At 44.3% G+C, this 24,730-nt stretch overlaps 1 long non-coding RNA gene across 1 annotated transcript in view; it reads left to right on the top strand.

The window, feature by feature from the left end:
- Nucleotides 1–2,851: 2,851 nt before the first annotated feature.
- Nucleotides 2,852–24,730, top strand: part of LOC142071444 (uncharacterized) — a 70,208-nt gene continuing 48,329 nt past the window's right edge. The window contains exon 1 of the long non-coding RNA XR_012667474.1: nucleotides 2,852–2,958. This is a non-coding gene — a long non-coding RNA (uncharacterized LOC142071444). The remainder of the gene's footprint in view (nucleotides 2,959–24,730) is intronic.

Raw genomic sequence — 24,730 nt, 5'->3', positions numbered from 1 at the left:
TCACTGCCTCCCAGGTTCCCATCCACTTTTGCTTCCCCCACTAATTCTTCCCTGTTTGTGAGCAGCAGGTCAAGAAAAGCTCCCCCGCAGTTGGCTCCTCTAGCACTTGCACCAGGAAATTGTCCCCTACACTTTCCAAAAACTTCCTGGATTGTCTATGCACCGCTGTATTGCTCTCCCAGCAGATATCAGGAAGATTAAAGTCACCCATGAGTCACTCTGCTGGAAGGAAAGTCAGACCCATTGCGTTGTTCGTTTAAATGGTATAACTGTATCACTTCACCTACCTCTCTCCACATACAGTTTTTTTTAAGTGTTAACTTTATGTGACCTGGAAATTATTTACCACTTAAAGTGACCTTTCCATGCAGGTATACAAGCTGGATTCTTTTTCTGAACACTAGCCAGTGAAGCAGGGAGGTATTTAAGAACATCATGCAGCTCCTTGGCTAGGAGTCTCACCACACACTAAGGAGCAATCTACATTCATTATGTGGAAAGGGATGACTCCAGACCTGTTGGCATGAGGAATGCATGTTGTACATGAACCCTGGAAATAAAGGTTCTGAAAACAAGGTACAAATGAAGTAATTATGCACTGGGACAGCTTCTCCAGGGCTGTGGCAAATTCTCCATCCCTTTGAGTCTTTACGTCAAGAATGGGTGTCTTCCTAAAATATACACTGTAGCCCAAACACAGTGGTTGCAGGAATCACTAGGGGAGGTTCTATGGCCTGTGTTATACAGGACATCACACTGGATGATCACAATGGTTCCTTCTGGCCATAAAATCTCTGAATCCTTCCTGCAATACAGCCAACTAACCTTGTGCAACAGAATCACACTTCCACTCTTTTGGGATCCTTTGCTTCTAAGGAACAGGCTGGATTTACCTCCAGGGAAAAATCCTGCCCTTGCTAATAGGAACCATGTTTGGAGGTGGAATATTCGGACATGCTACAGGAGCACTTTGGGTAGCTGGAAAGGCAGGTGCCACAAAGGGGCTGGCTCAGGTCCCTTACTCTGGGACTGTTTTTTATGCATGTCCCACCTCTGGTGTACTGTAGAGCAGTTTTAGTGCTTCTCCATATTACTCTGAGTGTCGACAATCCCCAAGCAGCAGTGCTCTGGCAACACTCCAGCAACATCGATGAGGAGTAATGGCTTCTGGAAGCAGCACTCCAGCTATGTCCCCACCCATCTGGAACACACACTCCAGAGACTGGGGGGCAGGAGGGCATAGGAGCTGGCTGTAAGCCAGCTGGGGACTCCCTCATACCTGAGTGATACAAAGGGGCACAAGTGCAGTTTAGGAGCTGGTGCTTAGGCTCTGGAAAAAAAAAAAGAAAGCAGCAGGCATGTAAATATAGCAGCACTGTTTACGTAGGGCTCAATCCTGCAAGGAGTTGATTGTCTCCTCTCAGGCGCTGAGCACTACTTTCCATTCCTTTGGTTTCAGGGGAAGCTCAGCAACTTGCAGGATTGGGCCCACACAGTATTAATGGAGGAGCTATTCTCAGAAGCAGTTGTAAGAAGAATGGACAAGTGATTGTGTTCATTAATCATAACTACAACCTTATTGTATTGCTAGAGAAATGTACCTTCCAGTGGCACATGGGCATAACCTGTGACTCCTAAGAGCTTAGTCCAAATTCACACCTGCCCATTTGTACATTCAGAACCCCGCCTTTTCCATGTGATATGTGAATTCCATAGCAAATGCTTCTTTCTTGCAAATATAGCGCTTTTAATTTGGTGGCAGTGTTTTGCATGGGCATTTGACTTTGGAGTCTAGCTACTGTGCACTTAGTAAACCTAATCTTTGTGAGAAGGATAAGACTGCAGATTAAATGACTTTAAAGTAACGAGACGTCATAAACCTATCCTCCCTTATTTTCTTTCCAGATTGCCTAAGGATTATTTACTGTGTTTGCCTTGACTCCAGTCACTTATTTTTTCCAAACAGATGCAGCTGATTGATTAATGGCATTTCATGTTTAAAGTCAAAAGTGTCAGCAAGACACTTGCACGCCCGTCTCTTTCTCTACTAGAACAATAGGTTCGGCTGAGAAGTAGGGACTTGTGCCAAGTATTCTTGAGGATAGGAGGTCATGTGCTACTTTTCTGCTAGGAGACAGATATATATAAGGACAAGGGGAAGCAGGAGTTTGGGGGCTTGGAGGGCTAAACATGTTCTAATAATAGGTGGATCACATGGGGACTAAGTCACCTACAACAAGGCTTAGTTTGTGGAGGTGAATCAAAGTGCTAGGAATTAAGGACATTTCTTTGACTATCCTATGACATACGAAAATAAGCCAAGGGAAATATGTGTGTGCTGAAGAAAGAATTGGCAGTCTAGGCTAACACTCCTGAGAGAGCTAGCAGAACTTCAGTACTATCATTTATTTTTATGACTTTTTTCTTTTTCTTTTTAATAACCCTATCTGTGAAAATAACATAAAGCTTCCCAAATAGAGGCATAATATTTGTATATTTAATAGGCTAAAGATCACATCCTCAGCTCTAAAAATCACGGTAGCTCTGCTGATGCCACTTTACACCAGCTGAGGATCTAGCCCTATATGTTCAGTTCAGTGTCTGAGTTAGGTGAAGAGTTCCTGTTATTGCAAATGGGGAATTATGCACTTATGTACCACTGGAAATCCAATGTCAGTAATATAAAACATCTACATTTATTGATCAAAATGAAACTGGCATAGGTTTTCCTTTGATGGCTATTTCAAATATGCAGCTCATCACGTTGTAATTCTTTCCCTGTCTGTGCTTAGAAACACGTGGAACAGCAACAAGTCTATAAAACCCTGTTATTCTCCTCTGTGCACATTCTCGTCATTTGGTATAAATGTACATCAGATCCTGAGTGCCTGATTCCTAGATATTGAACTCAGATAACAAGAATTGCTATTGATTCTAAACAACAGGAAGCAACAAGTGGTGAGTCCCCTTTCTTTCTCCGACCTTATGTGTATTTCCATTATTTCACAGGCTAAGCTTTGGAGGAAACTTCCTCTGAAAGTGTAAACCACTAGAGGCCTCCTGAACACTTGAATTGATTTAGTTTCCAGAAAGACATAGTCTCCTAAAAAGTACATCAGGATTACAGAAGAAAATGTTTCCCAATTTGCCAACCCAGGCTGACACATAGGCTAGCAAGGGTGAGTAAAAGATAGCACAGCTGAAATAAAGAACAGAAATGCACTTGGAATTTCAGATCTTGAAATACAGCCCATGTAAAATTGAGTCACGGCGAATTACTCATTTCTATTTAGCTTTTATCTGTTGCAACCCGATTAGAGAGAGAAACTCCATTCCTTTGCTCAGGCATTAGGCCAATATTCATATTAATCATTTTTGGCCAAAATAAATTCTATAAACTTTGGTCAAAATGCTTAATCCAATAACATCAATGCAGAGGCTCTTTAAATAAAAGAACCAAGGGCAATCTCCTCGTTTATTTTTGGTTTGCACCCTGGCACCTTCTCTCTCTCTCTCAATTTTATTATACCCACCTCCTTCGTGTTTGCCTCTTTTGCATAAGCATCTATTGTGAAACCCCCATGGATATCAGAGATACTTCGATGGCACAGTTGAAGCTTCCTCTCTGAGTGTGCCAGGTTTGCCCATTGATCCGGCAGCATGTTCTTCTTCATTAATGCAAGGTCACCTCTAATTCCCTTCTTCTGCTCTTTTACCTCCCATCTCTCAGGGGGGGCACACACTTGGAGGAGAAACCTGCTTGTTTTCTGTGTCAAGAATCTGGTTGGTAGCTTGCTGTTAATTACTTTGGCTACAATAATTCTTAACCCGATTAGAATGATACAAATTAAAACACACTTGACGAAGGGCAGCTAAATCTACATGTCAAACACCAGAGCCTTGGTTTATTTACGGACAATGCATTTCTTCTGATCTTGATGCCCAGTTTTTCCTTGTCAAACCCTTTTTCTGCTGGTAATCTTTAGTGAGAAGCTGTTCAGTGGACATCAGTGTCACTCATTTAGGCCTCCATTTTCCACTCAGGCCTTTAAAACAGCTCTCAGAAGTTTTCCACATGTAACTGTTATAGGGTGCACAAAGCCCACAGCCTAAATTATAAAAAGCTACTAGCGATTTTCAGTGTTCCACTTGAGATCTTGTTAAGGGACCTGGTTTTCCCAGGATGGGTGCTCAGCAATCCCTGAAAAGCAGGCCCTGAAAAGCAGGCCCTTTAAGGTGTCTCAGTTTTGGCACCCAAAAGTCATTAGTATTCATTTCTGAAAACATAGGCCCACATTCCTTGTAATGTGTCCTTTTGCCTGTGCCAACTAGGTAGTAGTCGGGTGTACGGTTACTCAGTACATGTATGGAAAAAGGAGAAATCTGTAGGATCAGTTCTGGAGGCTTCTTTAAAATTGAGGCCCTAAATATTTGTGTGCATTGGTGTGGGGAGGGGAGTAGTTATTTCACTGACATACAGTCACTGTCTTCTTCAGTCCAACAGCATGTAGCCTTGTCTGTTTCTTTAAGTTTTGATGAGAACCCCTTTGATTCAATTTGTTAGTCTATCCATGCCTGCAGATAGGAAATTAGGCATATATTTGATCAATTCAGCTAGGCCACTGAAGCTGAATGTGTCAACAACTGTAATAGCTTATTATAAAACTATAGAATACTAATGTGTCCAAATACACTGTGAAAAATACATTGATAATTGAATTAGTTCCTTGATGAGAGAAAATATAAAAAGATTTAAGAGCTCTTTTTAGACATAGAACTCTAGAAGTAGATAAGGCCAAATAATCTAGTCCTGATTCATTTCCCCCCCAGTCATTAATAAAGCTAAACTCTCACTTAGTAAGAACTGAGCAAATATTGAGCAAAGACCTCAGAATTTAGCGGTTTGTTCATATTACATAATTATTCGTCTCTAACTCCCACTCACTTGTAAAACTCTTCACCTGAATATATTGTGATTGATACGTTTAAAGGGTACTGTCAGGTAGCTTACTTAGCAGGTCTGTGATATTGCCATTGAGTTATGTCTAAATGAGTCAGAAATGTCAGTTTTCTTTGCAATGAGCCACAACAGTAAAGGAGCCAACCTCAGTCTGCTTCTGCCATACATATCCTAGTGTCTAGTTTCTGATACAGTCTCCTGTTGAAGCACACGTTCCTGTTAACATTGCATGATGTACACGTGACGGTACTTTGTGGGGATGAACTATCCATAGGGGTGTACTGCAGAATGACTCCTACGTAAAATTTCTTCAGTAATTATTGAAAATTCTGGACATGTTTTAGTTGGATATACTCTAGTTTAGAGAGGATACAAAATGTTTAGAGATGCAGGCGCTTTATGCATTTCATGTCTGAAGACACAGAACGACAATGAAGTCCACGCAGTTTATTAAGAGTTTAGCATAACAGCGAGGGTGGTTCAGTGATCTCGCCATTACCTTTGAAAGACAGACTCCTTATAATGAGAGGCTCAGTTTAGCCCTAGATAAACATTCTCTCCTGTTTTGTGGAAGTTTTGGAGAGGATTTCCAAAACCGAGGCCAACATTTTCAAATGTGGGTACAGAAAACAGGACACTTAACAAAAGTAGTCGGTTTTTCAGAGGTGTTGAACAACCAGAGCTCCCATTGACTTCAGTGACATCCAGTAGTGCTCAGCACCTCTGAAACAAGTGTCTTTTGTTTAGGTTCATAGATATGGATTTAAGTGTTTGATTTTAGGTATCCAGGCTTGAAAAGTTTAGCCAAAGGTCCTGTCTGATCTGTGTGACCATTAAATATCCCATGATGCTTTCATGGATATAGTGTTTTAGCCCTGTGTTTGGCTGTTTTCTGCTTTCATCCTGGAAGAGCTGCGCAAACAGAATTTGTAAACTCTTTTGGATGCAAGCTGATCTATAAACGTAAAATATTATGGTGTTGTTTTCTTATGACTGTGTAAACAGCATGCAAGACACTAGGAAAACAGAGTCTGTCCCTTTAAGAAAAGTTCTGGCAGGTCAGATATTCCACTCTTGCCTCACTGAAAGCATCAGTTCAACTTCTCCTTTTTTTTTTTTTTTCTCCTGTCCCTTTTTGTTTAGTTTGACCTTGGTCACTGATGACAAGGCTGCTTTTCCTGCCAAACCAATCAATAAGCTAAACAGAGAAGATGAGTATTTAGAATATGGGAAGCCAAACTCAAACACAGATAGGTTATCAGCCTAGCCCAGAGCAGACTTCTAAGCAAATATTTCATTAACAAATTTTTCATGGCAACTTGCATGTTAAAAAAAGAGAGAGAGAGAAAACAGTAAAGGGGATAAAGTGAAAGGACTGGGCTGGAGCCATAAGGCTTAGCTGTTGCATTGCTGTCTTTGGTTACTAGAACTTTCAGTGACATACTACAGCTCCCTAGGGAAATGGGAAGCAACAAGGGTGAAGACCTTGCACAAATGGAGGTTTGAAACCCAGCTGTATAAGGCAGCACCTTGTCCCTCCCTTCAGGAAAGTCAGACATGGAGAAGTGCAGCACATGTTACTTAAACATACTGTATGTTTTCAGCATCACTAAATTCTGGGCACATTTGGAAGGTTATAATTGTTTAACCCTTGGATGGCTGGCAAGGGCTGTCTACATTTGCTGTTAACAAACATAACTCTGAGCCAGTTATATTGCTAGGTTCCTGGTTAGTTAAACGCCCTGTTGAACACACATTTATAGATCTCAAAATATTTTGAAAGATCTCCCTTTGGTGGAGTCTCCTACCCTTCTGTATGAAGCCCATCTTGTGTGATATGCTAATCTATACATTTAAACCAACAATAACAAATTGGTGTGCCATGTATAGATTAGTGTATTATATAGTGTTATGAACGTAAAGTAAATTAATGAATATTTTCCTCATTGTCATTTAGTAGAGAAATGAAAAGTAATATATTCATATTTTTTCTCTTTAAAGATATTCTGGAATGTTGACTAAAGGGTAATAAAGTTGCTAAGTAACTTTTCAAATACTGTAAAGGAGAAAAATATAGGTCAGTAAGCAATAAACTCAATACAAGTCAAATATATCCTTCTGGCTAAGGAAGAGACTTTGACTCTCCATCCACCTTTTACTAAAATGAAACCAAAATCCAAATCCAACATAAAGCATTACAGCTTTAAGTACTGAAAATATTTATTATTTTTATACCAGTAATCCAATAGCATAATCTCAAGAACATCAGTGCTCCAGGAATGTCTAGAAACACAATGGATTTGCCTTTATTCCTTTATCCAGATGTTTGTATAAAATACTCTGGATACTAGGAATCTGTAGGGGAATTAAAGATTTATTTTTAATACTTGAAAAACTTGAATTTCTAATAACAGTGATCCTTTAAAATGTTCTAACTGCAGATGTAATATGTCTGTCTGACTCTTTACTGATCCTTTCCTATTTCCCCTCTTCCCCACCTGCCCCGACTTTTCCAAATGCTGAACAAATAGTTTTCATTGGGAGCTGCGGGGCTGTGACACTTCTGTCTAATAGAAGCATGTGTGTGTACAGAACTACATTATAGTCTCGATTCAGTGATCTATCCCTGTTCAGCAAAGCACTTAAAAATTAAGCATATGCATAAATGCTTTGCAGCATAGGGATGGGTTTAAGCGTGTGCTTAAATACTTTGCTGAACTGCAGTTTATGAGAATGCTGTGGTTGCACTCAAAAGGTCAGAAAATGTGAGAGTTAAGGTGGAACACACTTCCTTAACACTACCTCCTTGTGTGTTATGTTACAGTCTTTAATTACATGATCCTATCCATTTCTCAGACAAGACAATGCAATTTTTCCTATGAGCACAGATATACATGTAGTATTATGAAATGTATTTTCCATTATTTTACATTTAGGCTACATTCACATGTGGTGTAGTATAACCTTAATGATTTAGGCCCCAATCTTGCAATGAGCTCTGTCCACATGGAGCTCTTTGCAGGATTGGGGCCATAGACTTGTCATATACTGTAATTTCTATAATAAGATAAATGCAGTAACCATGCAGGATTTTGGACACAGGTGCACTGTTGAAGCTATTACAGTAGAACCCCTATTTGATGAACTAACTGGGGACTTAAGAGTTCATAAAATCAAAAAGTTCATAAAATGGAATCTCTCGAAGCTACTGTAGCTATAGTGCAGAAGTTAATTATTAATCATTCAATGATAGTGTGCATAATGAATGGTAACAAATGTATACAGTGTGCCTGATGTTTGTTTTTTTGAGAGAACGACATCCCTGCTGCCAAATCTCTGTCTTTTCAAACTGTTTTAGCTCGAACATTGGCTGAAAGACTGAAGTCACATTCAGTCTTAGAAAAATTCCCCTCTAGAGTTTCACTGAGAGTGGATATTCTAATATTTCATATATTAGTTTTTCTTTATGAACCTTAGTTGTCTGTCATGTGACTGGTCCTTAAATTCTCTTACTAAAGTCTAAGCAATACTCAGTATTGTATGTATTTACTTTAAAATATTATTACATTTCTAGTTCTGATCTCACAAATTAAAGGGATACTATTAATTTAAACAGGTTTCAGAGTAGCAGCCGTGTTAGTCTGTATACGCAAAAAGAACAGGAGTACTTGTGGCACCTTAGAGACTAACAAATTTATTTGAGCATAAGCTTTCATGAGCGACAGCTCACTTCATTGGATGCATTCAGTGGAAAATACAGTGGGGAGATTTATATACACAGAGAACATGAAACAATGGGTGTTACCATACAGACTGTAACGAGAGTGATCAGGTAAGGTGATCTATTACTAGCAGGAGAGCGGGGGAGAAAAACCTTTTGTAGTGATAATCAAGGTGGGCCATTTCCAGCAGTTGACAAGAACGTCTGAGGAACAGTGGGGGTGGGGGGGAATAAACATGGGGAAATACTTTTACTTTGTGTAATGACCCATCCACTCCCAGTCTTTATTCAAGCCTAAATTAATTGTATCCAGTTTGCAAATTAATTCCAATTCAGCAGTCTCTCGTTGGAATCTGTTTTTGAATTTTTTTGTTGAAGAATTGCCACTTTTAGGTCTGTAATCGAATGACCAAAGAGATTGAAGTGTTCTCCAACTGGTTTTTGAATGTTATAATTCTTGACGTCTGATTTGTGTCCATTTATTCTTTTACGTAGAGACTGTCCAGTTTGTACAAAGTACATGGCAGAGGGGCATTGCTGGCACATGATGGCATATATCATAGAATCTCAGGTTTGGAAGGGATCTCAGGAGGTCATCTAGTCCAACCCCTGCTCAAAGCAGGACCAATCCCCAACTAAATCATCCCAGCCAGGGCTTTGTCAAGCCTGACCTTAAAAACTTCTAAGGAAGGAGATTCCACCACCTCCCTAGGTATCACATTCCGGTGTTTCACCACCCTCCTTATGAAAAAGTTTTTCCTAATATCCAACCTAAACCTCCCCCACTGCAACTTGAGACCATTACTCCTCGTTCTGTCATCTGTTACCACTAAGAACAGTCTAGATCCATCCTCTTTGGAACCCTCTTTCAGGTAGTTGAAAGCAGCTATCAAATCCCCCCTCATTCTTCTCTTCCGCAGACTAAACAATCCCAGTTCCCTCAGCCTCTTCTCCTAAGTCATGTGTTCCAGTCCCCTAATCATTTTTCTTGCCCTCCGCTGGACGTTTTCCAATTTTTCCACATCCTTCTTGTAGTGTGGGGCCCAAAACTGGAAACAGTACGCCAGATGAGGCCTCACCAATATCAAATAGAGGGGAACGATCACGTCCCTCGATCTGCTGGCAATGCCCCTACTTATACAGCCGAAAGTGCCATTGGCCTTCTTGGCAACAAGAGCACACTGTTGACTCATATCCAGCTTCTCATCCACTGTAACCCCTAGGTCTTTTTCTGCAGAACTGCTGCTTAGCCATTCAGTTCCTAGTCTGTAGCGGTGCATGGGATTCTTCTGTCCTAAGTGCAGGACTCTGCACTTGTCCTTGTTGAACCTCATCAGATTTCTTTTGGCCCAATCCTGTAATATGTCTAGGTCCCTCTGTATACCATCCCTACCCTCCAGCATATCTACCTCTCCTCCCAGTTTAGTGTCATCTGCAAACTTGCTGAGGGTGCAATCCACGCCATCCTCCAGATCATTTATGAAGATATTGAACAAAACTAGCCCGAGGACCGACCCTTGGGGCACTCCACTTGATACTGGCTGCCAACTAGACATGGAGCCATTGATCACTACCCATTGAGCCCGACAATCTGGCCAGCTTTCTATCCACCTTATTGTCCATTCATCCAGCCCTTACTTCTTTAACTTGCTGGCAAGAATACTGTGGGAGACGTTGTCAAAACCTTGGCTAAAGTCAGGGAAAAACACATCCACTGCTTTCCCCTCATCCATAGAGCCACTTATCTCGTCATAGAAGGCCATTAGATTAGTCAGGCATGACTTGCCCTTGGTGAATCCATGCTGACTGTTCCTGATCACTTTCCTCTCCTATAAGTGCTTCAGAATTGATTCCTTGAGGACCTGCTCCATGATTTTTCCAGGGCCTGAGGTGAGGCTGACTGGCCTGTAGTTCCCAGGATCCTCCTTCTTCCCTTTTTTAAAGATGGGCACTACATTAGCCTTTTTCCAGTTATCCGGGAACTCCCCCGATCGCTTAAAGTTTTCAAAGATAATGGCCAATGGCTCTGCAATCACATCCGCCAACTCCTTTAGCACTCTCAGATGCAGCGCATCCGTCCCCATGGACTTGTGCTTGTCCAGCTTTTCTAAATAGTCCCGAACCACTTCTTTCTTCACAGAGAGCTGGTCACCTCCTCCCCATGCTGTGCTGCCCAGTGCAGGAGTCTGGGAGCTGACCTTGTTCGTGAAGACAGAGGCAAAAAAAGCATTGAGTACATTAGCTTTTCCCACATCCTCTGTCACTAGGTTGCCTCCCTCATTCAGTAAGGGGCCCACACTTTCCTTGACTTTCTTCTTGTTGATAACATACCTGAAGAAACCCTTCTTGTTACTGTTAACATCACTTGCTAGCTGCAACTCCAGGTGTGATTTGGCCTTCCTGATTTGGCGATCAGGGGAAGTCCCGGATGACTGGAAAAAGGCTAATGTAGTGCCCATCTTTAAAAAAGGGAAGAAGGAGGATCCTGGGAACTACAGGCCAGTCAGTCTCACCTCAGTCCCTGGGAAAATCATGGAGCAGGTCCTCAAGGAATCAAGTCTGAAGCACTTAGAGGAGAGGAAAGTGATCAGGAACAGTCAGCATGGATTCACCAAGGGCAAGTCATGGCCGACTAATCTAATTGCCTTCTATGATGAGATAAGTGGCTCTATGGATGAGGGGAAAGCAGTGGATGTGTTTTTCCCTGACTTTAGCCAAGGTTTTGACAACGTCTCCCACAGTATTCTTGCCAGCAAGTTAAAGAAGTAAGGGCTGGATGAATGGACAATAAGGTGGATAGAAAGCTGGCCAGATTGTCGGGCTCAATGGGTAGTGATCAATGGCTCCATGTCTAGTTGGCAGCCAGTATCAAGTGGAGTGCCCCAAGGGTCGGTCCTCGGGCTAGTTTTGTTCAATATCTTCATAAATGATCTGGAGGATGGCGTGGATTGCACCCTCAGCAAGTTTGCAGATGACACTAAACTGGGAGGAGAGGTAGATACGCTGGAGGGTAGGGATAGGATACAGAGGGACCTAGACATATTACAGGATTGGGCCAAAAGAAATCTGATGAGGTTCAACAAGGTCAAGTGCAGAGTCCTGCACTTAGGACGGAAGAATCCCATGCACCGCTACAGACTAGGGACTGAATGGCTAGGCAGCAGTTCTGCAGAAAAGGACCTAAGGGTTACAGTGGATAAGAAGCTGGATATGAGTCAACAGTGTGCCCTTGTTGCCAAGAAGGCCAATGGCATTTTGGCCTGTATAAGTAGGGGTATTGCCAGCAGATCGAGGGACGTGATCGTTCCCCTCTATTTGATATTGGTGAGGCCTCATCTGGCGTACTGTTTCCAGTTTTGGGCCCCACACTACAAGAAGGATGTGGAAAAATTGGAAAACATCTAGCGGAGGGCAAGAAAAATGATTAGGGGACTGGAACACATGACTTATGAGGAGAGGCTGAGGGGAACTGGGATTGTTTTGTCTGCGGAAGAGAAGAATGAGGGGGGATTTGATAGCTGCTTTCAACTACCTGAAAGGGGGTTCCAAAAAGGATGGATCTAGACTGTTCTCAGTGGTAGCAGGTGACAGAACGAGGAGTAATGGTCTCTAGTTGCAGTGGGGGAGGTTTAGGTTGGATATTAGGAAAAAAATTTTCACTAGAAGGGTGGTGAAACACTGGAATGCGTTACCAAGGGAGGTGGTGGAATCTCCTTCCTTAGAAGTTTCTAAGGTCAGGCTTGACAAAGCCCTGGCTGGGATGATTTAGTTGGGGATTGGTCCTGCTTTGAGCAGGGGGTTGGACTAGATGACCTCCTGAGGTCCCTTCCAACCCTGATATTCTATGATTCTATGATTTCACTCCTGCATGCCCAAGCAATATTTTTATACTCTTCCCTGGTCATTTGTCCAATCTTCCACTTCTTGTAAGCTTCTTTTTTGTGTTGAAGGTCAGCAAGGATTCACTGTTAAGCCAAGCTCGTCGCCTGCCATATTTACTATTCTTTCTACGCATCGGGATGGTTTGTCCCTGTAACCTCAATAAGGATTCTTTAAAATACAGCCAGCTCTCCTGGACTCCTTTCCCCCTCATGTTATTCTCCCATAGGATCCTGCCCATCAGTTCCCTGAGGTTGTCAAAGTTTGCTTTTCTGAAGTCCAGGGTCCGTATTCTGCTGCTCTCCTTTCTTCCCTGTGTCAGGATCCTGAACTCGACCATCACATGGTCACTGCCTCCCAGATTCCCATCCACCTTTGCTTCCCCTACTAATTCTTCCTGGTTTGTCAGCAGCAGGTCAAGAAGAGCTCTGCCCCTAGCTGGTTCCTCCAGCACTTGCACCAGGAAATTGTCCCCTACGCTTTCCAAAAACTTCCTGGATTGTCTGTGCACCGCTGTATTGCTCTCCCAGCAGATATCAGGAAAATTAAAGTCACCCATGAGAATCAGGGCATGCGATCTAGTAGCTTCCGTGAGCTGCCGGAAGAAAGCCTCATCTACCTCATCCCCCTGATCCGGTGGTCTATAGCAGACTCCCACCACGACATCACCCTTGTTGCTCACGCTTCTAAACTTAATCCAGAGACACTCAGGTTTTTCTGCAGTTTCATACCGGAGCTCTGAGCAGTCATACTGCTCTCTTACATACAATGCAACTCCCCCAACTTTTCTGCCCTGCCTGTCCTTTCTGAACTGTTTATATCCATCCATGACAGTACTCCAGTCATGTGAGTTATCCCACCAAGTCTCTGTTATTCCAATCACATCATAATTCCTTGACTGTGCCAGGACTTCCAGTTCTCCCTGCTTGTTTCCCAGGCTTCTTGCATTTGTGTATAGGCACTTGAGAGAACTTGCTGTTTGTCCTGCTTTCTTAGTATGAGGCAGGAGCCCTCCCCTTTCATGTTCTCCCGCTCATGCTTCCTCCCAATATCCCACGTTCCCACTTACCTCAGGGCTTTTGTCTCCTTCCCCCGGTGAACCTAGTTTAAAGCCCTCCTCACTAGGTTAGCCAGCCTGCTTCCGAAGATGCTCTTCCCTCTCTTCGTTAGGTGGAGCTCATCTCTGCCTAGCACTCCTCCTTCTTGGAACACCATCCCATGGTCAAAGAATCTAAAGCCTTCTCTCCGACACCACCTGCATAGCCATTCATTGACTTCCACGATTCGACGGTCTCTACCCAGGCCTTTTCCTTCTACGGGGAGGATGGATGAAAACACCACTTGCGCCTCTAACTCCTTTATCCTTCTTCCCAGAGCCACGTAGTCCACAGTGATCCGCTCAAGGTCATTCTTGGCAGTATCATTGGTGCCCATGTGGAGAAGCAGGAAGGGGTAGCGATCCGAGGGCTTGATGAGTCTCGGCAGTCTCTCTGTCACATTGTGAATCCTAGCTCCTGACAAGCAGCAGACTTCTCGGTTTTCCCAGTCGGGGCGGCAGATAGATGACTCAGTCCCGCTGAGGAGAGAGTCCCCGACCACCACCACCCGCCGCCTCCTCTTCGGAATAGTGGTCGTGGAACCCCCATCCCTAGGACAGTGCATCTCATGCCTTCCAATCGGCGGAGTCTCCTTCTGTTCCCTTCCCTCAGATGTATCATCTAGTCCACTCTTCGCATTAGTACCTGTGGAGAGAACATGAAAACGGTTGCTTACCTGTATCTGCGCTGCTGGTACATGGACACTCCCCTTTCTTCTTCTGGAGGTCACATGCTGCCAAATTTCTTCACCGTCTTCCTGTCCCTGCTGCGCAGCCTGCTCTGAATCTTCAGAACATTGTGCCCATAGAAGCATATCCTGATGTCTGTCCAGGAAATCTTCCATTTCTCTTATGCAATGCAGGGTCGATACTTGTTTCTCCAGACCTTGAACCTTCTCTTCCAATATAGAGACCAGCTTGCACTTTGTACAGACAAAGTCGCTTCTGTCCTGTGGAAGAAAGACAAACATGGCACTTCCAGTGCAGGTCACAACAGCTGAACGCTCCCCATCCATATTACCTTCCTTCTACGAGCTTCCTCAGGAGTTGTAGTAACTACTCAGAGAAGCTGGCAAGATGTAAGCCTCAGTGGGCTCTCCCCGGGCGAACTCCCAGGCAAACTCCCTCTGTTAGCCTCTCTGCTGTTCGCCACTCAGCTGACTGGCTTTTTATAACCATCAGGCCCACTCAAGGCTCACCTGGAACAAAGCACTCCCAATTCACACTTTTCAAACAAACAACCAATCAAGCACACGGTCAAACTGTCCCCACAACAGACACTCAGATACTCACCAACACGGCCTCCCTAATGCAGCCCTTAGCGTACCTCCTCTCAGACAGATCCCAGGCAAACTCCCTCTGTTAGCCTCTCTGCTGTTTGCTGCTCACATTGGTAGATGTGCAGGTGAACGAGCCTCTGATAGTGTGGCTGATGTGATTAGGCCCTATGATGGTGTCCCCTGAATAGATATGTCGACACAGTTGGCAACGGGCTTTGTTGCAAGGATAGGTTCCTGGGTTAGTGGTTCTGTTGTGTGGTGTGTGGTTGCTGGTGAGTATTTGCTTCAGGTTGGGGGGCTGTCTGTAGGCAAGGACTGGCCTGTTTCCCAAGATCTGTGAGAATGATGGGTCGTCCTTCAGGATAGGTTGTAGATCCTTATGATGCATTGGAGAGCTTTTAGCTGGGTGCTGAAGGTGATGGCTAGTGGCGTTCTGTTATTTTCTTTGTTGGGCCTGTCCTGTAGTAGGTGACTTCTGGGTACTCTTCTGGCTCTGTCAGTCTGTTTCTTCACTTCAGCAGGTGGGTACTGTAGTTGTAAGAACGCTTGATAGAGATCTTGTAGGTGTTTGTCTCTGTCTGAGGGGTTGGAGCAAATGCGGTTGTATCGTAGAGCTTGGCTGTAGACAATGGATTATGTGGTGTGGTCTGGATGAAAGCTAGAGGCATGTAGGTAGGAATAGCCGTCAGTAGGTTTCCAGTATAGGGTGGTGTTTATGTGACCATTGCTTATTAGCACCGTAGTGTCCAGGAAGTGGTTCTCTTGTGTGGACTGGTCCAGGCTGAGGTTGATGGTGGGATGGAAATTGTTGAAATCATGGTGGAATTCCTCCAGGGCTTCTTTTCCATGGGTCCAGATGATGAAGATGTCATCAATGTAGTGCAAGTAGAGTAGGGGCATTAGGGGACGAGAGCTGAGGAAGCGTTGTTCTAAGTCAGCCATAAAAATGTTGGCATACTGTGGGGCCACATGGGTACCCACAGCAGTGCCGCTGATTTGAAGGTATACATTGTCCCCAAATGTGAAATTGTTATTGGTGAGGACAAAGTCACAGAGTTCTGCCACCAGGTTTGCTGTGACATTATCGGGGATATTGTTCCTGACAGCTCGTAGTCCATCTTTGAGTGGAATGTTGGTGTAGAGGGCTTCTACATCCATAGTGGCTAGGATGGTGTTTTCAGGAAGATCACCGATGGACTGTTGTTTCCTCAGAAAGTCAGTGGTGTCTCGAAGATAGCTGGTAGCGCTGGTAGCGTAGGAGCTGAGGAGGGAATCTACATAGCCAGACAATCCTGTTGTCAGGGTGCCAATGCCTGAGATGATGGGGCATCCAAGATTTCCAGGTTTATGGATCTTGGGTAGTAGATAGAACACCCCTGGTCGGGGTTCCAGGGGTGTGTCTGTGCGGATTTGTTCTTGTGCTTTTTCAGGGAGTTTCTTGAGCAAATGCTGTAGTTTCTTTTGGTAACCCTCAGTGGGATCAGAGGGTAATGGCTTGTAGAATGTGGTGTTGGAGAGCTGCCTAGCACCCTCTTGTTCATATTCCGACCTATTTATGATGACGACAGCACGTCCTTTGTCAGCCTTTTTGATTATGATGTCAGAGTTGTTTCTGAGGCTGTGGATGGCATTGTGTTCCGCACAGCTGAGGTTATGGGGACAGCATACCAAAAGGACTGAAGGTAAAAAAATCCATTACAATCTACATACCACACAGACTATGCTGACAGCTTGTGCCACACACTCTCAAAGAAACTGCGGAACCACCATCAACATCCTCTACAGCAAACAGGGAAAGATTAAGAATGAGCTCTCAAAACTGGATATTCTCATAAAAAGCCAACCTTCCACACAAACTTCCTCGTGGCTGGACTTTACAAAAACTAGACAAGCCATTTACAATACACACTTTGCTTCTCTACAAAAGAAAAAGGACACTAAACTATCTAAACTACTACATGCCACAAGGGGCAACAACAGTGGTTCCCTTAACCCACCCAGCAATATTGTTAATCTATCCAACTATACTCTTCGCCCAGCAGAAGAATCAGTCCTATCTCATGGCCTTTCCTTCTGCCCCTCCACCCCCATGAACATGATACAGTTCTGTGGTGACCTAGAATCCTATTTTCGACATCTCCAACTCAAGGAATATTTTCAACACACCTCTGAACAACATACTAACCCACAGAGACCTTCCTACCAAGACAAGAAGGATTCGGGGTGGACTCCTCCTGAAGGGCGAAACAACAGACTGGACTTCTACATAGAGTGCTTCTGCCGATGTGCATGGGCTGAAATTGTGGAAAAGCAGCATCACTTGCCCCATAACCTCAGCCGTGCAGAACACAATGGTCCTGCTTTGAGCAGGGGGTTGGACTAGATGACCTCCTGAGATCCCTTCCAAACCTGAGATTCTATGATATATGCCATCATGTGCCAGCAATGCCCCTCTGCCATGTACATTGTACAAACTGGACAGTCTCTACGTAAAAGGATAAATGGACACAAATCAGACGTCAAGAATTATAACATTCAAAAACCAGTCAGAGAACACTTCAATCTCTTTGGTCACTCGATTACAGACCTAAAAGTGGCAATTCTTCAACAAAAAAACTTCAAAAACAGACTCCAATGAGAGACTGCTGAATTGGAATTAATTTGCAAACTGGATACAATTAATTTAGGCTTGAATAAAGCCTGGGAGTGGATGGGTCATTACACAAAGTAAAACTATTTCCCCATGTTTATTCCCCGCCCCGCCGCCGCTGTTCCTCAGACATTCTTGTCAACTGCTGGAAATGGCCCACCTTGATTACCACTACAAAAGGTCCCCCCCCCCCCGCTCTCCTGCTGGTAATAGATCACCTTACCTGATCACTCTCCTTACAGTGTGTATGGTAACACCCATTGTTTCATGCTCTCTGTGTATATAAATCTCCCCACTGTATTTTCCACTGAATGCATCCAATGAAGTAAGCTGTAGCTCACGAAAGCTTATGCTCAAATAAATTTGTTAGTCTCTAAGGTGCCACAAGTCCTCCTTTTCTTATTAACTTAAACATTACACTTTTAAGAAAATCAGATACTTTTCTTTGTTTCTTCAGTTTGTTTCCTTTGTGTCTTTTACTGCACTTTGTGTGCAGTCAGTTTCTCTGTTTCCCCTTTACAGTAGGTTTACCAGATAGCACTGTGAAAAAATGAGACAGTGGGTGGGGGGTAATAGGTGCCTATATAAGAAGAAGTCCCCAAAACCGGGACTGTCCCTTTAAAAACGGGACATCTGGTCACCCTGCTCTACAGTCAGTTAGAAGCTAAGCAAATTCAGAAAAGATGTAAGGTGAAAATTTTAATGGAGAGGGTAATTAACAATTGGAACATTTTACCTAAGGATGTGATGGATTGCTTTCCAAAAGATATGCTCTGGATGAATCAGAAACTGTAGTCTTGATGCAGGAATCATTCAGTGAAATTTTATGACCTGTAGAAGGTTAGATTAGATGTTCTTTCTGGCCTTAAAAAATAACCTATGAATATATGAGTCAACCAGTTTCTACAGTTGTTTTTGTAGGACTTTCACAGAACAAGAAAAATTAAACAAACATTAAAAAAGAAAGAAAGAAACTGATTGTAAAGCCACAAATATTGTCAGTAGGACTTGAGATAACTGACACTACTTTTAGTTCATTATTTATGATTGACTAGTGTTCCTTTCAACTAAACTGAAAATCTGGCATTTCCCATAGTATATGAGGGAAACAATATATATACCTTTGTAACAATTAAAACTAGAGGACCACTAATGAAATATCTAGTTAACCCTGATTTTAAAATAGCGAGCACCATATCTCAATAAGGATAACAGGCCCAGAGCCACAAAGAGACTTAGGCGTTGTGACACTGAGTGTCATGCCACCTAACTTTTAGGCTCCTAGAAAATCACAGGCTTGACACTGTGGTCTGCAAAGCCCATTAGGTGCCTAGGCTCCCTAGGCAATCTATGAGGAGAAATGAGCGTCTTAGAATGTGATCTACAAAGCTGACACCTTAGGCAGGGAGCAGCCTAAACAAAGCCTAAATTGCTGGTGAAGGGTGTGTGCTAAGTGCCTTCTTGCATGGAGACAGGTGCCTAAGGGTGCAGGGAGGCATCTATCTCTGCTAGCAATCCATGAACTGTGGACAGATAGGCGTCTGGTTACGTATGTTGCCTGTGGGCCCTGAAACAAAAGAGAAGAGGAAGCGGGCCTCCCTTGTGACCTTTAGCCCAGTGGTTAGAATACAGGAGATCTCCAGCCAAGTGTCCCCTCCACCAGAGTGGACGAAAAGATTTGAACAGGGATTTTCCATCTCTCAGGTGAGTGCCCCAATCACCAGGCTGCAGAATCATTCTAACTCTTTCTCTGGCCCCGTTAACACTGAATTGTTCAATTATTTAACTTCAATAGGAGAGATTGAGGGAGACTCCCATCAGACTATCTCCTAGGGCAGTGGTTAAGGCCCTCATCTGAGAGGTGCCTGCTCCCTGTTCGAATCCCTTCTCTCCCTCAGGAGGAGAGGAGACTTGAACTAGGGGATCTCCCACATCCTGGGTGAATTGGATTCCCTGTGCGACTAGTGTGGCCAAACACAGATCTTCCCCCAGGCTGTGAATTGCCCTGGAGCTTACACAGGAGGTAGGTGCATGTCCTAGAGTGAGGCAGTAGTGCACATTCACAGGCGCTGAAACAGGCACAGAGGGAACTTTACTGCACAAACGTAGGAACCTACGGGGTTAGGTGGCAGCTAAGTGAGAGTTTTGTGGATCAGAATGGTGCCTAAAAACAGGACATAGGCAGCTAAGTACCTTTGTGGACCTTTGTATTTTGTCTTGTTTGTTTATTTCAAATAACTTTAGCACCTGTCTTTACCTCCAGTATTTAGGAACTTGCATCTGAGACTCTCATAGCATTTTCCCCCATACAGGAGCCCTGTCATCCTCTAAATATGGGATTAGAGTGTTTTTACAGATAACCAGAATTCAAATCTTCTTCTCAACTTTCCACCCTCTTTTACTGAAGTGTCTATCTGTATAGTGGAGTCTCTGACCAATCTTATTCTGTTTCTGACAGTGGAGGCTCAACTGTTTCGTTTTTCTTCTAGAAACAGTAAAGATAACCATTAATCAGATGCCACTTTAAATTCATTGGTTTCCTCCTGTTAGAAATGATACATCATGAAACCTTTAACAAATCTCCACCGCGACCCTGTGCCATCTATTTTAGTTCCCGCCAACATCTCACTAAAAGAGGGACTTGAGAGGAAGTATTGCCCAATGGTTAGAGCGCTAATCTAGCGCTTGTGAGACCTTGGTTCAAGTCCCTGATCCACCACAGACTTCCTGGGTGACCATGGGCATCATTTAACCTCAGGTCCCCTTCTGTAAAATGGCAATAATAGCACTGCCCTATGTCCCAAGTGTCATCATTGGTGATCCCTCAATTCGAGGATGATCTCTACCACAGATTTACATATCGGTCCTGAGATGGCTCAGGAGTCTGATCCGGGAACCTGACATTTCCTGGCAGGTCAGCTGCCTGCTGGAAGAAAGTTCTTTCTTTTTCCTTCCTTCCTTCTCTCTCTCTTTTCAGCTTCAAGGGCAAGGCACTTCTCCTTGAAGTGGGCCATTGCCTCTGGGGGATGTGGTGCCATTGAGGTCGGTTGGTGACTTGATCCTCCCAGCTTGTGAGGTCCACCTCAATTTTCTTGAGATATGCTTTCAGTGTGTCTTTGTAGCGTTTCCTCTGACCACCACGGGGTCTCTGACCATGGGTGAGCTGAGAGTAGAGGGCCTGTTTTGGAAGGCGGGAGTCTGGCATCCACACACAATGTCCAGCTCAGTGGAGTTGGTGCATGAGGATCATTGCTTCAATGCTGGTGACATTGGCTTCAGTGAGGATGCTGGCATTAGTGCAGCGATCTTCTCACTTGATGTGAAGGATCTTCCAGAGGCATCATTGGTGGTACCTCTCTGGACTCCTAAGGTGCTGTCAATAGGTCAGGCTTTGCACCTATAAAGGAGTGTAGGAATAACAGTTGTCTTATCAGTAACAGGGGCCATATAACTACCACACATAGCCTTGGATGAGAATGAGCTGGCCAAAGCTCAAGACAGATGCAATATTAGTAGATCTGGGCTAGAACTGTGCATAAATTACATAACACATTTTTTGGTGCTTTTCAAGATCCACCCACCCCTTTTATACTTTGTAACACTGAAACAAACATGCAAAATTAGGGACCCACCCACCTAATGTGTTCCATGATTTATAGACAGTTCCATTGCACCTTGAAGAGGTGACAGGACTAATATCTGAAAGGCCATGTCTGCCTATTTTTAATGAGGCTCAAGGACTGAGAGTTCTTCTGGATTCTTCTGTCTATCAAGTTGCAAGACTTCTTACTGCATACAGACACACCACTGTAATCCATGTCTTTATTGAACCCAAACAGAATGATCGCAGTGTGGTCTACTGTACATAAGGCTATACTAGAAAGCCACTAAAAAGTCAGCTAGTTTAGGTTTCAGTAGCCAGTTTATATAGCAGAGTTTCCTTTGTGTGAGGCATATTGCATTTGGTAATCCTTAGGCTGCACAATTAGGGTTGTGTTTTAGATTGGTAATGCTAGCAGAAAGCTTTGGTTGCAAAGGAAAGTAACAAAAAGGCTTAGCAAAACTTACAAATGCACATAACTAGAACTGGTGGGTTGGTTTAGGCTCCATGTGTTTGAAAGAGCTTGAAAGTAAGAACTGCATGGTGTAGCTTTATTCTCAGCATCCTTTCATATTTTTGGGTTTGCTTCCTTACTCCCAGGCTGGAGGAGTGAGGTCAGATGAGTTTACAGCCTCCCTAATGCAATAGGTGTGCTAAAATGTATCACGTTATATGAACCACCCTCCTTAGGAACCATCTGCAGAGGAATGTCACAGTGACAAGGCACCGAGCCACCACAGTGACCTTGACACACAAGACAACAGCTCAGGTCGATGTAGGTGCTCCATGAAGCAACCAAAAGCAGCTGTTCCAGCAATAGGAAGCAAAGAATGCCTGGGCGAGGGCTGGGCTTAGCACTAGAAGCTGGAAGGTAGAGTTCATTTCTCTACCTTTCTGATGTTTTCTTAATTACGGTCTCCCTGGTATGTCAAGTTCTCTCTGAGAAAGGGACATGACCGGCTGGCTTATGGTTTTAAGAATTTTCTGGGAAGTTTGTTTCACCAACATATAGTCACTTAATTGTATTAAAGAACTTTCCATTCTTGGAGAGAGAAATCCTATCTGCAAAGGTCAACATTCCACTATAGAGTCAGGCTCTGAGATCGTGAATGTTGTTTAGCACCTTACGTTAATGGCTCATCCCAGCTATTTACTCAATTCAACATACTAGAGCCTATCTACACCGATAAATGTAGAGTATTCTCCGAGCCCTAGAACAGCGCCGTTGATGCCAGATATGGTGGTAGTGGTGGTGTAGACAGGCTGTAGGCATCTGCACCCCTGCGTCATCTGATTCCACAGTAAAAATACTTGTAACCGGTTTAAATGAGTGCTTCTTCAGTAGGTAGCAAAAGTTGTGCTATCCTACCGGTAGAATTCTTAAAAATTCTCAGCATGAATGCAGCCTTATAGACACCTAAACCTTCTTCCAGTGTAAAATGAAAGTTTCCCGTATCATCAAATAGACTAGAATATAAAAATTAAAGTGACCGCACACCAGATGCAGTGACAAAGCCTTCTGTGTTTACTGTGCATTGATTTTGTTTAAAACGCGATAAATTGTCAAATTCAAGCATGCACAAGTACCCACACAATGAATTAGACATGCTTGTAACGTAGGACTCACTTGATCTCATCTTACATATACCCCAAAGCAATAGCTAGGGGAAAATGCTGTGAAGCAATTTTTCCTTTGTTTGTGCCCTTAGGGCTCAATTTTGAACTTTGTTAGAAAGAAAGGAATAGCTTGGTAAACAGTGGTGAATTTCTGCATGCCATGAGGACTGCAGAATTTACACCTTTTCATGCTCGGTTCCTATTGTGAGAGAGGGATGTGCAGATGTGACACTGGGCAGAGTTTTCATCTCCATGCTTCTGCCAAACATGATCCATCTATGTGTAAGCGGGGGAATAGTCCTGCTCTTGTGGGGAACTTTCCTGTCTTCTGCATTACCCCGGTGAAGTGGGCTAGCGAAAGGATCTGAGTCCTTGCTCCCACTTCCGCTACCCAGTGGCCTCCCTGCCCTTGAGGACTCCCCTTCCACTCTTCTGTCTGGCAGAGACCTCGAAACCCCAACAAGGCTGGGCCCAGGATTCCTGGGGGGCTCGACCCCCAACCCTGCTGTGGTCACCTAGCACAGGGGCTAGGGTGTCCCCACTCTGGGGTACTCTCTCTGCACTGGGCACTTCTCTGACCCACTGACCATTACATTCATTTGCTTTAAATTGTAAGTTATTTAATCAACAATTAATTTTAAAGAGAATAAAGAAAAATGGGAAAGGTTAAAGGAAACATCACCCCGCTCTGTGGCAGGGAACATCACAAACAGCGTCTTTGGAATGTCAGGGCAGTTCACAGTCTGTTCCTTGTAAGTCCCAGGCCTTCTTCTCAGGCCCTGGCTGTGCTGCAGGGATGCTGTGGGTTGGACACTTGCTCTGGTGGTGGCCACACCCTCTCAGGCTCTAGGTGGCAGGACCCTTCTTCCCAGTATCGCCCCCACCCTGTCGGGGTTATGATCCAAGCCTGGCCTGCAGAGCCCCTTGGCTGAGGCGTCTCCCTGTGCTGGGCCCCCTGCCCAGGGTCCCCCTCGGTCTCAACGCACCCGGCTCCAGACTGCTCCAGCCCCAGCTGCACCATTCTGTCTCTGCACTGCTGCTGCTGCTCTGCCTCCAGCTTCCTGGGCTGCTTCTCTGGCCCCTCTGGCTCTGGTTGCTGCAGCTCTGCTCCCAGGACAGGGCTGCTCTGCAGGCTGCTTCTGTGACTCTGCTCCCAGCACTGACCTGCTTCGTGAGCTGCTTTTCTGGCCCCTCTGGCTCTGGTTGCTGCAGTTCTCCTCCCAGGGCAAGTCTGCTCTCTCTGGGCTGTGCCTCTGGCTTTGGGGCTGCAGCTCTGCTCCCAGGACAGGGTCTGCTCTCTGTGGGCTGCTTTTCTGGCCCCTCTGGATCTGGCACAGCTCTGCTCCCCAGCTCAGCTTAGGCCCCTGCTTTCTCCTTAGCTCGGCCCCACTCTGTCTGACCCAGGCAAATCCAGCTCACAAAGAGGACGGGACCTCCCTGGCCTCCTGACTCTCTGATTAGCCTGCCCGCCCTGTCATTCAGGCTGACCGGGAGCATTGGCCTCTCCCCATTGTTCCTGGGGACTGTCAGTCTCAGGGTCCTGATTTCCCATAGACCCTTCCCCTTTTAGTACTGGGAGCTAGCCAACCAAAACACCCCCACTGAATGTTAGTAAGGGGGCAACAGTCCCCTTACATATGCCCATATACTGTACGTGTCTTTACGTGCATTTTTATCACGGCCTTTGGTGCTATTGCATTGTACTCAGCAATTATTTGTATAGAAACTGCCTAGTCAAGTAACTTCTGCTTTTCTGCTAAATGGTTTATTTTATTGTTACCGCATCATCCCGTCCCACCCCAACCAATTTGTCTGTTTTACCCATTCGTTGTGTCATGTCTGTTGTGTAAATTGTGAGCTTTCTCAGGCAGGGACTGTCTTCTTTGCCACATGTCTGTACAGTGCCTAGCTGAATGGAGTCCTGAT

The sequence above is a fragment of the Caretta caretta genome, chromosome 3 (genome assembly GCF_965140235.1).
Source record: "Caretta caretta isolate rCarCar2 chromosome 3, rCarCar1.hap1, whole genome shotgun sequence".
Classification (NCBI taxonomy): domain Eukaryota; kingdom Metazoa; phylum Chordata; order Testudines; family Cheloniidae; genus Caretta; species Caretta caretta.
This window is presented reverse-complemented; position numbering and strand designations above follow the sequence as displayed.